The sequence below is a fragment of the Empidonax traillii genome, unplaced genomic scaffold, assembly GCF_003031625.1.
Source record: "Empidonax traillii isolate 1590-97213 ecotype Southwest subspecies unplaced genomic scaffold, ASM303162v1 scaffold1:size7828297, whole genome shotgun sequence".
Classification (NCBI taxonomy): Eukaryota; Metazoa; Chordata; class Aves; order Passeriformes; family Tyrannidae; genus Empidonax; species Empidonax traillii.
In genome coordinates, this window is record NW_020955194.1 from 7,105,170 (window position 1) to 7,117,707 (window position 12,538).

Sequence of the window (12,538 nt, forward strand, 5' to 3'; positions counted from 1 at the left end):
AGTACTAGATTGTGAATGTCTGAGAATACCAAAATTAGGTGCATGGGAAAACCACTGTGGCTGACTGAGTAAATTTAGTAATGATGGACTTCATCTACCAGGTAAAGATTAAGCAAACCAACCCCCCCCCCCCAAAAAAAAAAGTCTTTAAACTATGTATTGACCAATTGAACTTACTAAACATAAGGAAAAAAATTAATGGTGCCCAAGCGTAATATCAATAAGAAGGCCTTTCTATGCATACAGTCCCTTTCAGATGAACAGTAAAGGGCCAGGCCTCAGAAGTAAGAGATTCAGTGAAAGGCTTATGAGCTGAGATACAGACAAAAGAATAAAATGTTGAGAAATGGGCTAGTGGACTTTTTTGCTTAAAGGAGAGGAGAGGAAGCAAACGTCAGGAGACATGTGGACCAGCTTTTCACCTCTATTAATCATCTATACTCATTCTGTAAGGCACATTGCTTGAGTACATGTATATGATTACAAAGTTGCACCTTAGTTTCCGTCATTCAGTGTTTGGTTGTCTGAATCAATGCCTGTGAAGGTTAAAAGCTAGTCATATTAAAATGTGGATTTTCTTTAATCAACTTTCTAATGAGGTTTTTATCCACTTGTCATTTCAAACTGACTAAAGAAATATTTTCAAACTGTTCCTCTTTATTACATATTAACTGACAAGGAAAAACAAGCAAACAAATAAACATAAACTTTTATGCATTTACAATGAATTACGATATTAAGAGGTATCCATGCCTATCAGGAGGGCTCAGTTGCAGTGTTGTAGCAATTAGACACTTCATCTTTACTTTTTCTTAAAAAGCTAAAACTCAGTGTGAAAATCATGGCTTCCATTGCAGCCACACAAGACCAAAGCACTGAAAAATTAAACACCAACATATACCAACCACCACTTCCAGGCTAGGAAAATACCAAACATGTCGAGCACCATTATCAGTAAATTCAACCTCTTACCAAGATGAAAACCTTCTCTATTGTCTATAAAATCTTCATATACAAATTATCTTATAAGTCAATTTGTGGGAAAGTAGAGTAGGAACAGTTTTAACATTGAAGTAGAATAACTTTGAACTTGAACAATATCCTTCAGGCAATAAGGGGTGCGGAATGAGTTTCTGTGAAACACTTAAAATCTCAGCTGTTTCTATGCCAGCATTTTAAAACATCCTGAAACCAATAAGGCTTAAGCACTTGCAAACAGAAAGTGACAGGGAAGTATCTTGTCCAAATTAAGTGTCAGAAAACTACCAACTGCAAACTGTTCATGTAGAAATTGAGACTACCTTTTTGCAAAGACCCCTGCAAGCAGAACTTTTCTGCTCAAAAGAAATGAGATTTACCTTGCCTATTTAACAAGTTTTAATATGCTTAAAAACTACAGTAAATGTTCTTGCAAATATAGTCTTTGGGGGCCTATTTCCAAAAACGAATCTCTTAAGAATAAAAGAAAGAAAGGATGTGAAAAATACCTTTTCCGCTGTAGCTCCTATTTAATTTATGTTCATAGCTCAGGGATTAGGGTTATCATATTTTTTTTTCCCACTTAGCTGAATACCAGTCTGATTTCAGGCTACTGCTGCTATAAATGTGATTGTGAAGAATCTTCTCCCTGTGCTTTTCTTACCTCTTAATTTCTATGCTGGAAGAAAATTGATTGAACATAGAAGAAAGTAGGCAATAAACCTTAAGAAGATGAAGCTGCATCTATGCTTTACAATTTCACTAACATTTTATTCTCATTGAAACTAATTGCTTTGTGTGATGCTGATTTGATGCTGCAGGTTTTGAAGTGCTCTTTAGCAGCAGTGTGGTTATATGGATGTATCCACGACCTACAGGGCTTTTTTTGGTCAAAATACACCTTCAACTTCAGATCTCAACAAGAAGTCCAACGTGAGCCAGCAATGTGTGCTTGCAGTCCAAGCCAGGCTGGATGGGGCTTTGAGCAACCCATTCCAGTGAGTGTCCCTGGCCGTGGCAGGGGTGTTGGAACTACATGATCTTTAAGGTCTCTTCCACGCCAAGCCATTCCATGATTCCATGAACTCAGAGCATTGCATTTCAACTGTTATGATTAGCACAGTGTTGTAAATTTGTTTTGAGATAACTCTAGCCCATTTTGGTTTCAAACCCAGAGTTTTAATGAAAAGAGTTCACATAGCACACTACAAACACAGAGGTACTAATGATATAGAATATAAGGTCAATAACTAAATAAAGAATAAGACATGTAGAAAACAGAATCTGCTTTATAAATGTAGGAAAGATAACCTGAAGAGTAAGAGTGACATGTTAGTGAGAATGTTGAGTAATAGTGTGAACCTAGTGAGATCTAGAAAAGCAAATTATCAACGAAGAGGGGCAGAGCCATAAAAGCCAAGTGCAACACTTTCTAATGTGTAGGTTCACAGTGCTGACTCAGCCACTGGAAGTCCTGAGGTACCGTACAGAAAACAGGATTGTTTCAGCAGTGGTACAGGGTATTCTAGGCTCTGTATTATTCTTTCCATTGCAGTCCTGCTGCCTTGCTGTAAAAGAACACGCAGATAGGTCATGTAATATGCAATGTGCAACTGAAATCTTTTATAAGTTGATGTATCTTGTGATAATATTTAATATTTTATATATATATAGGAGATACAAAAAAATCAGGTAGTAGATGAATCCCAAGGAAAAAAACAAACTATTATAACTTTTTTATCTTAAAATTAAATAATGTTCTAAGCTTTAATTGGGAAAATTTGAATTAGATTTGTGTAAATCTACTGGCATTAACATGCTTTTATTGATGAAGTTTCGGTGCATTTAGGAAAGAGGGGTTTCAACTTTAAAATCAAATAAAAGAAAGAGAAAACTGAAAAAGAAGAGAAAGATAAGAAAATAAAAATCTTGTTGAGATTATCTTTCATGTTGCTGGAGTCTGTGTGGCTTTTCAGCTTCTGTTTGAAGTATTGTCTGATGTCTCCTTTCCCTCTTCTCACTTACGTCATTTTACTACTTTTCTCCTCAAAGAGACACTTGTATCTTGATCACTCCTTCAGGCACACATCAGAAAAAGTGAAAGAGAAGGCTGTGAAAAGTGACATGCTGAATATTTGCTTATATCCCTGCCACAGAGCATGCTCCCAGAGTTGCCTGAATCACAGTTTTACTATCCAAAATGCTTTGCTCCACAGGTAAGTCAGAGGCATGCAATGCACCTGCATTTGTGTATGCATGTTTGCATATAACTAATTTAGGCTGGCAGATGAAGCTGACCCACTTCTAGGCTAAAAACCCAGGTTAAAGCAGAAATAATACATTTGAATGGTAAAGTGTTAAAGCAGAAAGCTGTAGAGTATCTTTCACATGCTAATCTGGAACATAGTTAATGTTTGCAGAAATATTTGGAATTGGGTCAAAAAAAAAAAAAAAAGGCCATTAAGCAAATAGAAGAGTCACTATGAGTTAATTATTGGAACGATAAACAGGAAAAGGAATGAACTTTTTCCTAATAAAAAGCAAAGCACTAATAACTCTGACTGTAAGCAGATAGACACACTAATGCTTGTAATGCTCCACCAGTGTACATCAGCTCTGACCTGCAAATGTCTTAACACTGAACCTCTGTTGAGGAGATACTGCCAGGAGAGTCAAGCTGAGTCACATTATGTTCCAGTCTTCTGAAAGTGAATACACAGGAAGGAAGCAGAGATAAAGTGACCTAAATTAAAAGCTGAATTTGTGTTTTCTGAAGTGAAACCTCGGTGTGCTAATTTCTACATTTAACTTCAAAATCAACTGACTAAGGATACTCAAAGATTACAAGCCTTAATTAAAAAGAATAATAAGCAGCCTTTCTTATCAAGTATCACATCTGGAATAGTTTGGCACTTCTTGCGCAATCTTAATTCATAAAAGACTTTCACTCTTTCATGTAGGTGTGTTGAAAGTTCTGAATCTAAAGCAAATTATATTTTAAGTTTTAAATAGTATTTAGTTTCTGGAATAAGCAGCTGCAGAAAGGGAAGTCTTAGCTCTCGTGGATTTGTTATCTTCAGATGACTTGAAACATGAACAAAAATTTGGACAGTGCAGCTCAAGCAGTAGTCTGGACTCAGATTTTCAGATTCAGTCTGATAACTTATTTTGTAATATCTCCATTGACATGCCAATATTATTATTATTTTCTCTTACCTTTATTAAAAGAGAAGGATTCTATCTGCCTCTCCTGAAGGCAGCAAAAAATCTGGGGGGAGCAGGGTTTGCTTGGTTTGGTTTGGGTTTGGGGGGTTTTTTTAGTTCAAAAATCTCAACAACTCAAAACTCCCCAGATTGTGTGTCTCCTCTGGTCTGGTGCCAACTAATTGAGAGGGCTTCTTAGCAACTTGGCTGCACTGCTGATCAGTTTTCAGTGAGAAAGAAGTGGAAATCTTAGTGATGACACTGAACTTCACCCATTCCAAACAAAACTGTTGCTTTCTTTGGTACCTGTTTGACTGATGTGAAGCACTATACCTCAGACAAAGATCAAGATTTTTGTTTTCCAGCTGGTGGTATGACATGTCAGATGTTTGACACATTCATGTTTTCATCTCAAATTAATTTCTCTATTTTCTCTAATAAGAAGTGTGCAATGCTTCACACACTACTTTATTCCCAAGTAATCTATAATTTTAGTCTTTTGAAAGATCTACAGCAAGACAGGTAAGTACAGCTTTTTTGTTGTGAAAAAGAGGATTTAATAATAAATCAGCTATTCCTTCTGACAAACTCAAAGACCAATGTTTTGAAGGCAATATATTGAAATCTTCTTTAAGAGGAAATATGGATAATGTTCATGATCCCTGATCTTGGTCAAGTCCTATTTATGAAAGACCAGGAGAGAAGAAATATTTTTATCATGCGTTTTAAAAATTGTGGGGTTAAGTAAACACCATCAGATTTTAATGCATTGAAAATTGTAGTCAAAACATTTTATATAAATACATTTTAATTTGGGAAATGTGATACTATCTCTGTTAGAATTCTAGACTACTTTTACTTGTTATCTACTTAGCCTTATTTAACATCTCATATTTGTTCTGCTTACGGATTAGAAGGCTGATAATGACAGCAAAAGGAGTATTTACGAGAACAGAAAGCCAAGTGTCCTCTGCTGCAAAACTGTATACAGATACTCATTTCTCACTGGACTGTTTTTGAATTCAACACTTGTTCCTACATGAGTAAATCATCTATGGGAATATTCAGTGACTGGACAGTATCATAAATAGCACCAAAGTAAAGCCAACATTTTTTTTCCAAAACAATATAAATGTGCTATCTATATTTTTGTCCATCTTTATTGTATTTTAAAACTAATAACAACCGAGTTAATCAACACATCATCCCGCCTGTTTTAATTTGTCTTCCTTACCCTGAAATAATGATTAACAATAAAGATATCTTACCATCAACTTATCCTTTCTTAAGTGGGGAACTAATTTCAGCTGTGACTGCACCACAGGGGTAACCCTGAAACCAGACCCAAAATCATACTGGTTCTGTTGGTCAAGATCAGCACCCTAACCTCTATCCAAAATGGAATCATCAGTCAGACAAAGCTACCCAGCACTGTATGAACTAGACCTTAGAAACTGGACGGCTGTATTCTCAACGTTCTATTTCCCAGACAGTTCCAATATGTTATCTAATCACTTTGTACAGAGAAGAAAGGTGCTACAAGTGTATTGAACTGAATCCTTACAGCAGGAAAGCAACTATTTTCCTTCAATACCTCACAGATCATATAGTGCATCATGATCATCATGGCTAGGCTTCGCGAACGAAGATTTGAGAGGGGCTTATAATGCATATTTCCTGCCAGAAAAACAACTACTAAGACTAAAAAAAGACTAAACCAGCTCCTACATTTATTCAATTCAATGTAATCCTTCTCTTTTCCTAAACATTCAAATGAAGCAGAAAAAAATAGGTCTTAAAATGGAAACTTAGTTAATATAAGACCAACTGTAGAAGAGAAGGAATAAATCTCATTTTGAACCATACTGTCTCTGGAAAATTAGCCTGAACAAAAGCATGTATTTGTCCTTGAAATGAAACTATAGGACTGAAAATCAGAGTAATGAGAAGCCATCTTTAAAATATGATTTTGAAAAAAAAGTGCTCTTCAATAGACAAATTATATCAATGCCTACAGGAGCGACTGTATAATAAGCCTCATTCTCACTTCAGCACTATTAGTACTAGAGTTGTAATTCAGTGAAGCTACAACATGGACACCAAAAGGGAATGATATGGCAAATCTGCAAAAGCTTTTGTCATGGATGATCATGCCCAACAGTCACACTTAGTCTTCGAATGCTGGCAGCTACCAGGAGAGCTGAACTGTGAGGTGCACAAGAGCTATGCTGGAAACATGATTATACTTTGTACTGACATTTCATGTGCCTTGTGACCTGTTTCTGCACTCCTCCTAGACTACTCCATTGGATCACACCTCATCCCAGTGTCCATCATTGCAGGAAAAGGGTATCCTTCTTGCTCTTTATAGCACCAGTAAATATATTAAAAGTAAAATAATTAGGATGGACAGACAAAAGACAACAAAACTTAATGGACAGTATTTCAAAGCTGTTCTTTGTAAACGTGCACTAAAGATCTGGTTTTTTGATTTGACCAGTCCCAAGTACATTGTGTTTATACTCATACTGTCTTTTACATCTTATTTAAATAAGAATACAATTGTCTACAAGGGGTTTGGGTCTGTGAAAAAGGCCTGAATTCCTGTTAGTTTCAACAAGTGTTTCTCAGCTCTTAAAATCTCAGATCACCTTGATTACTTTGAGGAAAACACACTTTTTTTCCTAAGAGAAGGTGAATCTAGGTTGTGCATCTCCTATCCAGACAAAAAACATCACGCTTTTGTGATCCACTCATTGTTCTGTGATCCTAAAAACAACCAATATCATAACTATAACCAGTATCATAACTATAGCATCATAAGGACCTGTATTTTCTTAAATTCATTGCAATAACTGTGTTGAGAGAATGCCATTGTTTCAAGAGGAACAAATATTCTCCAGATTTTGGAAAAGGAATGATAACCTATTGACACAACTGAAGAAATTGAAGTCAACACAATATAATTTTCTGATATAATTGCTTAGGGCAAGCACCATTTTTCTAAAGCATCCCATACAATCTATAATAACTATTTGAGGGTATCTCTTTATTGTAAGGTTCTTTTAAAAGACATCAGCTTTCAAAAGTAACTTAAGAGATTTTAGTGCTGAAAATATTCAAAGGAAAGACTGCCACCTACTGAACCTTTCTGTCCCTATTCCTATAAGCCCTGGAACATTCCCCATCCTTTAAGCACTGGAAAGTCCAATCTTTTCTTTGCTAAACTTCTTCATCTAGCAAACAATATCATACGAAGAAGAAAAAGAAATAATTTGATTTTTTTTTATCCTATTGAAGCTTCTATAGTGTTCATAATTAAATATTTGACATGTGACCTTGGTTTTCACTCACTTTCTCTTTCATGATTTAAAAAGAAAAAACACTTCAAGTTGTAGAGACATTATGTGCTAAATATATGTACTCTTACATGAAGCTAAAAATGCCTTCCAAAAGCATAGCACTTCTACAGTAACTTCAAAGATTATCTTACAAAATACCCCATTTAGAATCTGTATTTGTATTTCTTGTTTTCAAAACTAGGCCAAGGTCATTTTTTAATAGTGGCTGGGCATATTCTCCACCTTACATCCTTAAAAAACACATAGCTCCAACAGAAATTATTACATTATGGCTCCTTAGCAGTCAAGACAACAGCAAGATTATCAAAAGCAAAACACACTAGACTGGCTTTTGCCACTACATAAATAGCACTTATCAAAGGCAACTGAAAGTACAAGATACCTTATATGCTTGTAAGGTGTTAAATAATGCTCCAAACCCAAAGATCACTGTTCATTTTTCAGGACTGTAGAGTCAGTTATAGATAGTATCCAGGGCTCTTACTGGCTTGAATGAATACGCCTTGACCTAACAAACTGGGTAAACTTTTTCTTTCAGTCTGCTAGCCCTCAGGTGAAGGTACTGAAATATTCAGCCTTCCATTAATTACAATCATTTCTCCATTCTCTAACGTGTAAGCAAATGGCTATAAAATTGTTTCAAACTGGTTCATACTACAATTATATAAAAATATTTTCAAGGAAAAAATATCATTTGTCCCAGCAAATCTGTAATGCAGGCTCTTCATTTCCACTCTCCGTTTTATATCTCTGATATATCCATATTTAAAGGAAGAAGTAAATGTCTGTTTTACTGCCTAATCTGAACTGAAACTGAATCTTTTCTTAGCATTTTTCATTTGCTTCTTGAACAACTTGGATCAAATTAAAAAATTTAAAACAGTGTCTTCTTCAAAACAAATTAAATATCTTTTTTGTTACTCGCCCTTTTTTGTTACTCTAGCCATTAAAAAGAAGACCATAGAGTAGGTTTCATAGCTGAACAACTAAGACCACTTCAACTCTTTTTTTTCAGCTTTCACTTAGGCTTGTCAACATAGCTCCTTCACTTAAACACAGGTTGTATGGGACAAATTTTACACAGAATAAAAGATATCTTTTTCTATGGAGATTGTATCTCATGAATCTGGTAGACAATTTTCACTTCTGTCATTATGGAAATGATCTCTTCCAAATATTAAATGGTGGCAAGGAAAGGGCAGACAGTAAGCCCAAAGAAAGCTGTAAGCATGAATAAGCATGGAAGACCAGAGGACGTTTCACAGCATTTCTAGAACCAGAGATGTTCTAGTGGCATTTCTACTGGTACCTTCACTGGAGAGGAGCTTTCAATTGTGATACCTAATCGGTATCACCTATCTGAATCAGGAGTTGAATCCCACACCTATTGTCTTTTCCTTAGCTGGCTTGTAACAGTTTTCATACTGGTATGGGTGGTGTGAGGAGAGAAAGGCAAGGCATCTGACTAGCAACCTTTTAGTCACCATGAAGATCACCAGACTTTCTTGAACCTTCTTTAAAAGCTAACCTATTAGTACATATTCTTTGTCATAACAATATATGTTGCTTAACTTCAAAAAAGGATAAAATAGCATAAATTTAAATTTAAATGTAGGTGTCCCTAAAATTTGGCATTTCAGTACTATACATGATTTGTAGATAAAGCAATGCGTTTCCATTAATTGCTGGATCAAATTCATACTTCTACCGAAGTATAATAACATATCATCAATAACTCTGACACCTTTGGCAAAAGGCCATAAAGATTACATAAAATAGAAAGAAGAGCCTATAGGAGACTATATGATCAGCTCATCAATACTGTTCCAGTCTTATCACATATCTTAAGGGGACTTAGCAAGGTACACACTTTACATTGCACCTGGCAAATGCTTTGTTCAGGAGGTTGGAGCTGGTATCTGGAGACCGGCTGATAAGAGCTAGAAGGTTAAGAGCTGGGAAGGATTTTAGCACTGTATACTGGAAGAGAAGTTAATCATCTTTAGATGGTACCATAACAAAAGGCAGAACCAAACCAGATAAGAAAGTCCAGACAACAAGATATTCTGAAAGCCACTGCAAAGTTTTATGGTGTTTCCCATCTGACATCCCCCTGCACAGCAGTATCTGCATGACTGATTTAAATGAACAGGTTCCTTATGAATGTAAGAAGACACCTTCTGAATCTTAAGCCTTGCATGCAGGAAAAGGTAAGAGGAAGGTAATATTCTTAGTCTGCTCTTGGATTTATGGACCACAACTAAGGTAAGATTTTTAAGTGGAAATATGGAAGCTGATGTTAAAACCTGGGAAGAGTCAGGTTTCGATCCCATATTCGCTTAAAGTGGAGAACAGACTGAACTTACATCACTGTCCTCCTAGATTAATGGTTTAATCACCAAACAGTGTATTCTGAACATTCTTCCCTACAACACTCTCATAGCATTTAAAATATACTATATCTGACACACCAGGCCTGATGGAGCATACTTTTAGTCATGATACGTATCTGGAAGCCCTGAATTTCAGTTCTTGCTACAAGTAATACTTAAGTGTTTTACCCACTGGAGATTAAATTTAAGAGCCAACATAAGGAATTATTATTCAGCATATCCGGTAATACAGGAAACCATTTAGGATATGAGTGATAAAGTTCAGCCACTTGCTTCACAGTATCTGTTCCTTTACCTACACAAAGAGAATATGAAACATTTGTTCTATACGAATGCCTGAAGCACACCATAATCTCCCATGTTTGTGTCTGGGTGAGTCACACTCTCCTTCAGGGACATGCAACAGGAGCAAACTGAAACACAGGAGTGTTTCAGTTTCCTGATTTCTGAACATCAGGAAACACTTTTTACTGTGAGAGTGACTAAGCTCTGGCACAGGTTGCCCAGGGATGCTGTGGAGTCTTCATCATTGGAGACTCCGAGACATCGAGTGTCCTTGGAGATACTCGAAAGCTGTCTGGACGCAGCTCCAGCTCACCCTGCTTGAGCCGGGAATGGACCCAATGACGTCCAACAGCCTCTTCCAAACTCAACATTCTGTGCTTCTGGGATTCCTTACTATCAAATTTGCTTTCTTTACAGCTGAGGTGAAGTGTCTGTTTTGTGAAGTCTGACACTGGTTTTCCATGTCAGGAATATAAGCTTCAAGATCATTTGTTTCCTCCAAACCATCGTGTTATTTTCAGACTATCCTCATTAGACTAACATTTTGAAAGATTTTAGAAATATGTAATATTGCAATAAGAGGTTTAATGTGACTGTTATAGAGATTTCAGTGGATTAATCCCAGTATGAATGACAATGAAATCAGAAATACTTATTAGACTTCAGTCTACACAATCAAAATAAATATGAGAAAATATAAAAGAGCTTGAAGGAGATGAGAAATAGAAATTCTACCTTCAAAGATCCTTTCTGAGATGTGATATAAAACACACTGACTATTAAACATATTGCAGTGATCATACAAACAATGCCCCTATTTCTCTATTCTCTGATCTGCTCAGTCCACAATAGAATTACGTTTGATGAAAGCAGCCCATGCTAGTGACATCATACTAGAGTAATTTCTCTATTAAAAAGTACTTAAAAAATTACAGTGGGGATTTAAAATGAGTTTTTAAGCAAGCCTACTGTCAGGAATGGAGACACTATTGCTTTAGTCACTCCCCAGGCAGGGAAAGGTCACAGCACTTTTAGGGTTGTGAAAGGCTGCTGCAGACCTGACTGTGATCCTGCCTTCATTTAGCTTTTCACTGTCTTAGAAATCCTGTCACATACCAGTTAACTGGCAGAAGCTGGAATTACTAAGGATTGAATGTAATTGCCTGCTGTTGTTTTCTGCCCCCTTTTTATTACAAGATACACAAATTACATCTGAAACTTGAGAATACTCAATATGAGTGCAAGAGAGTGACAATGTTCCGATGGATACTTGATTTGCTGAAGTTTCTTTCATTTTCTACTTGTTTTTCATTCTTTCTTTTCCTCCTTTAATTTTTTTATATATTTATTCCCTTCCCTCTCTACACCTTGATTACTTAAAATTTACGCAAACTGAATGCCTTGAGCACTAAATGATGCATGAAAAGGAAATTAAAATATATTTGCCTTCTGTGTGGTGCTATGCAATCACTCTGCTGCTACACACTGTTTCATGTCTGCAATATTAAGCTTAGCCTCAGTAGAAACAACATAACTGTAACTAGTGTCTCCTCTCTCACAGGCAGTCAATCCCAGAGCTCACTCTAAAGTGTTCCAAGCAACACAGAAGCGTAAGATCAAAATGCCCTTCACTTTGGTGGGAGTAAGCGCATCAATCTGAGATCCGTCTTACAGGTAAAGAAGGCAGCGACACTTCTGACTTCCTGGTTAAACATTCTGAAAAGTACTTTTCATGCTTTTGAATTTGGTTCCATTTCTATTTCCAGCAAATACTAGAAATATCACACTTGCCTCCAACTGAGCAGTGACACAGACAAACTGTTGGGCTAGGCTGCAAAAAGGGACCTTTCACACATTCATCTATCCTCGCACCCATCAGTGGCTGGCTGACCCATTTGATGAGCATGAACTAAAAAAAGACTAGGACTTTTTTTCTTTTTAAATGCTATTAGCATACCAGCACTTACTAGTCTTAATTCTGACTGCAGTCAGAACCATATAATTATACATTATTGCAGCTCTAATGACTTCTATAAATTCTCTAACAGATGTGAAAATCTAGCTTTCTCCCTGTCTCCTTTAGTTTAATGTAATGGAATTTCTTATACTTGTACTAAAACTAAACTTAATCCAGGATAGTAAGAATCATGAGTAAATATTTTAAAGTTTATGTGTGACACAACAAAAAACATTCAATTGAATGCAAAAAAAATTGCAAATATTATATCTTTATTCAAACAATAACCTTCCAATCCATGTGTTTGTTTGTTTGTTAGCATTCAGCAGAAGAGAGCCTACTTTTTAGGGCATGTTAAT

The 12,538-nt window shown here is 36.1% G+C and overlaps 1 protein-coding gene across 1 annotated transcript in view; it reads right to left on the reverse strand.

Annotated features, from left to right (window-relative positions):
* The window catches only part of IL1RAPL1 (interleukin 1 receptor accessory protein like 1), a 701,129-nt gene that overhangs the window by 655,644 nt on the left and 32,947 nt on the right, over positions 1 to 12,538 (reverse strand). The window lies entirely within an intron of this gene.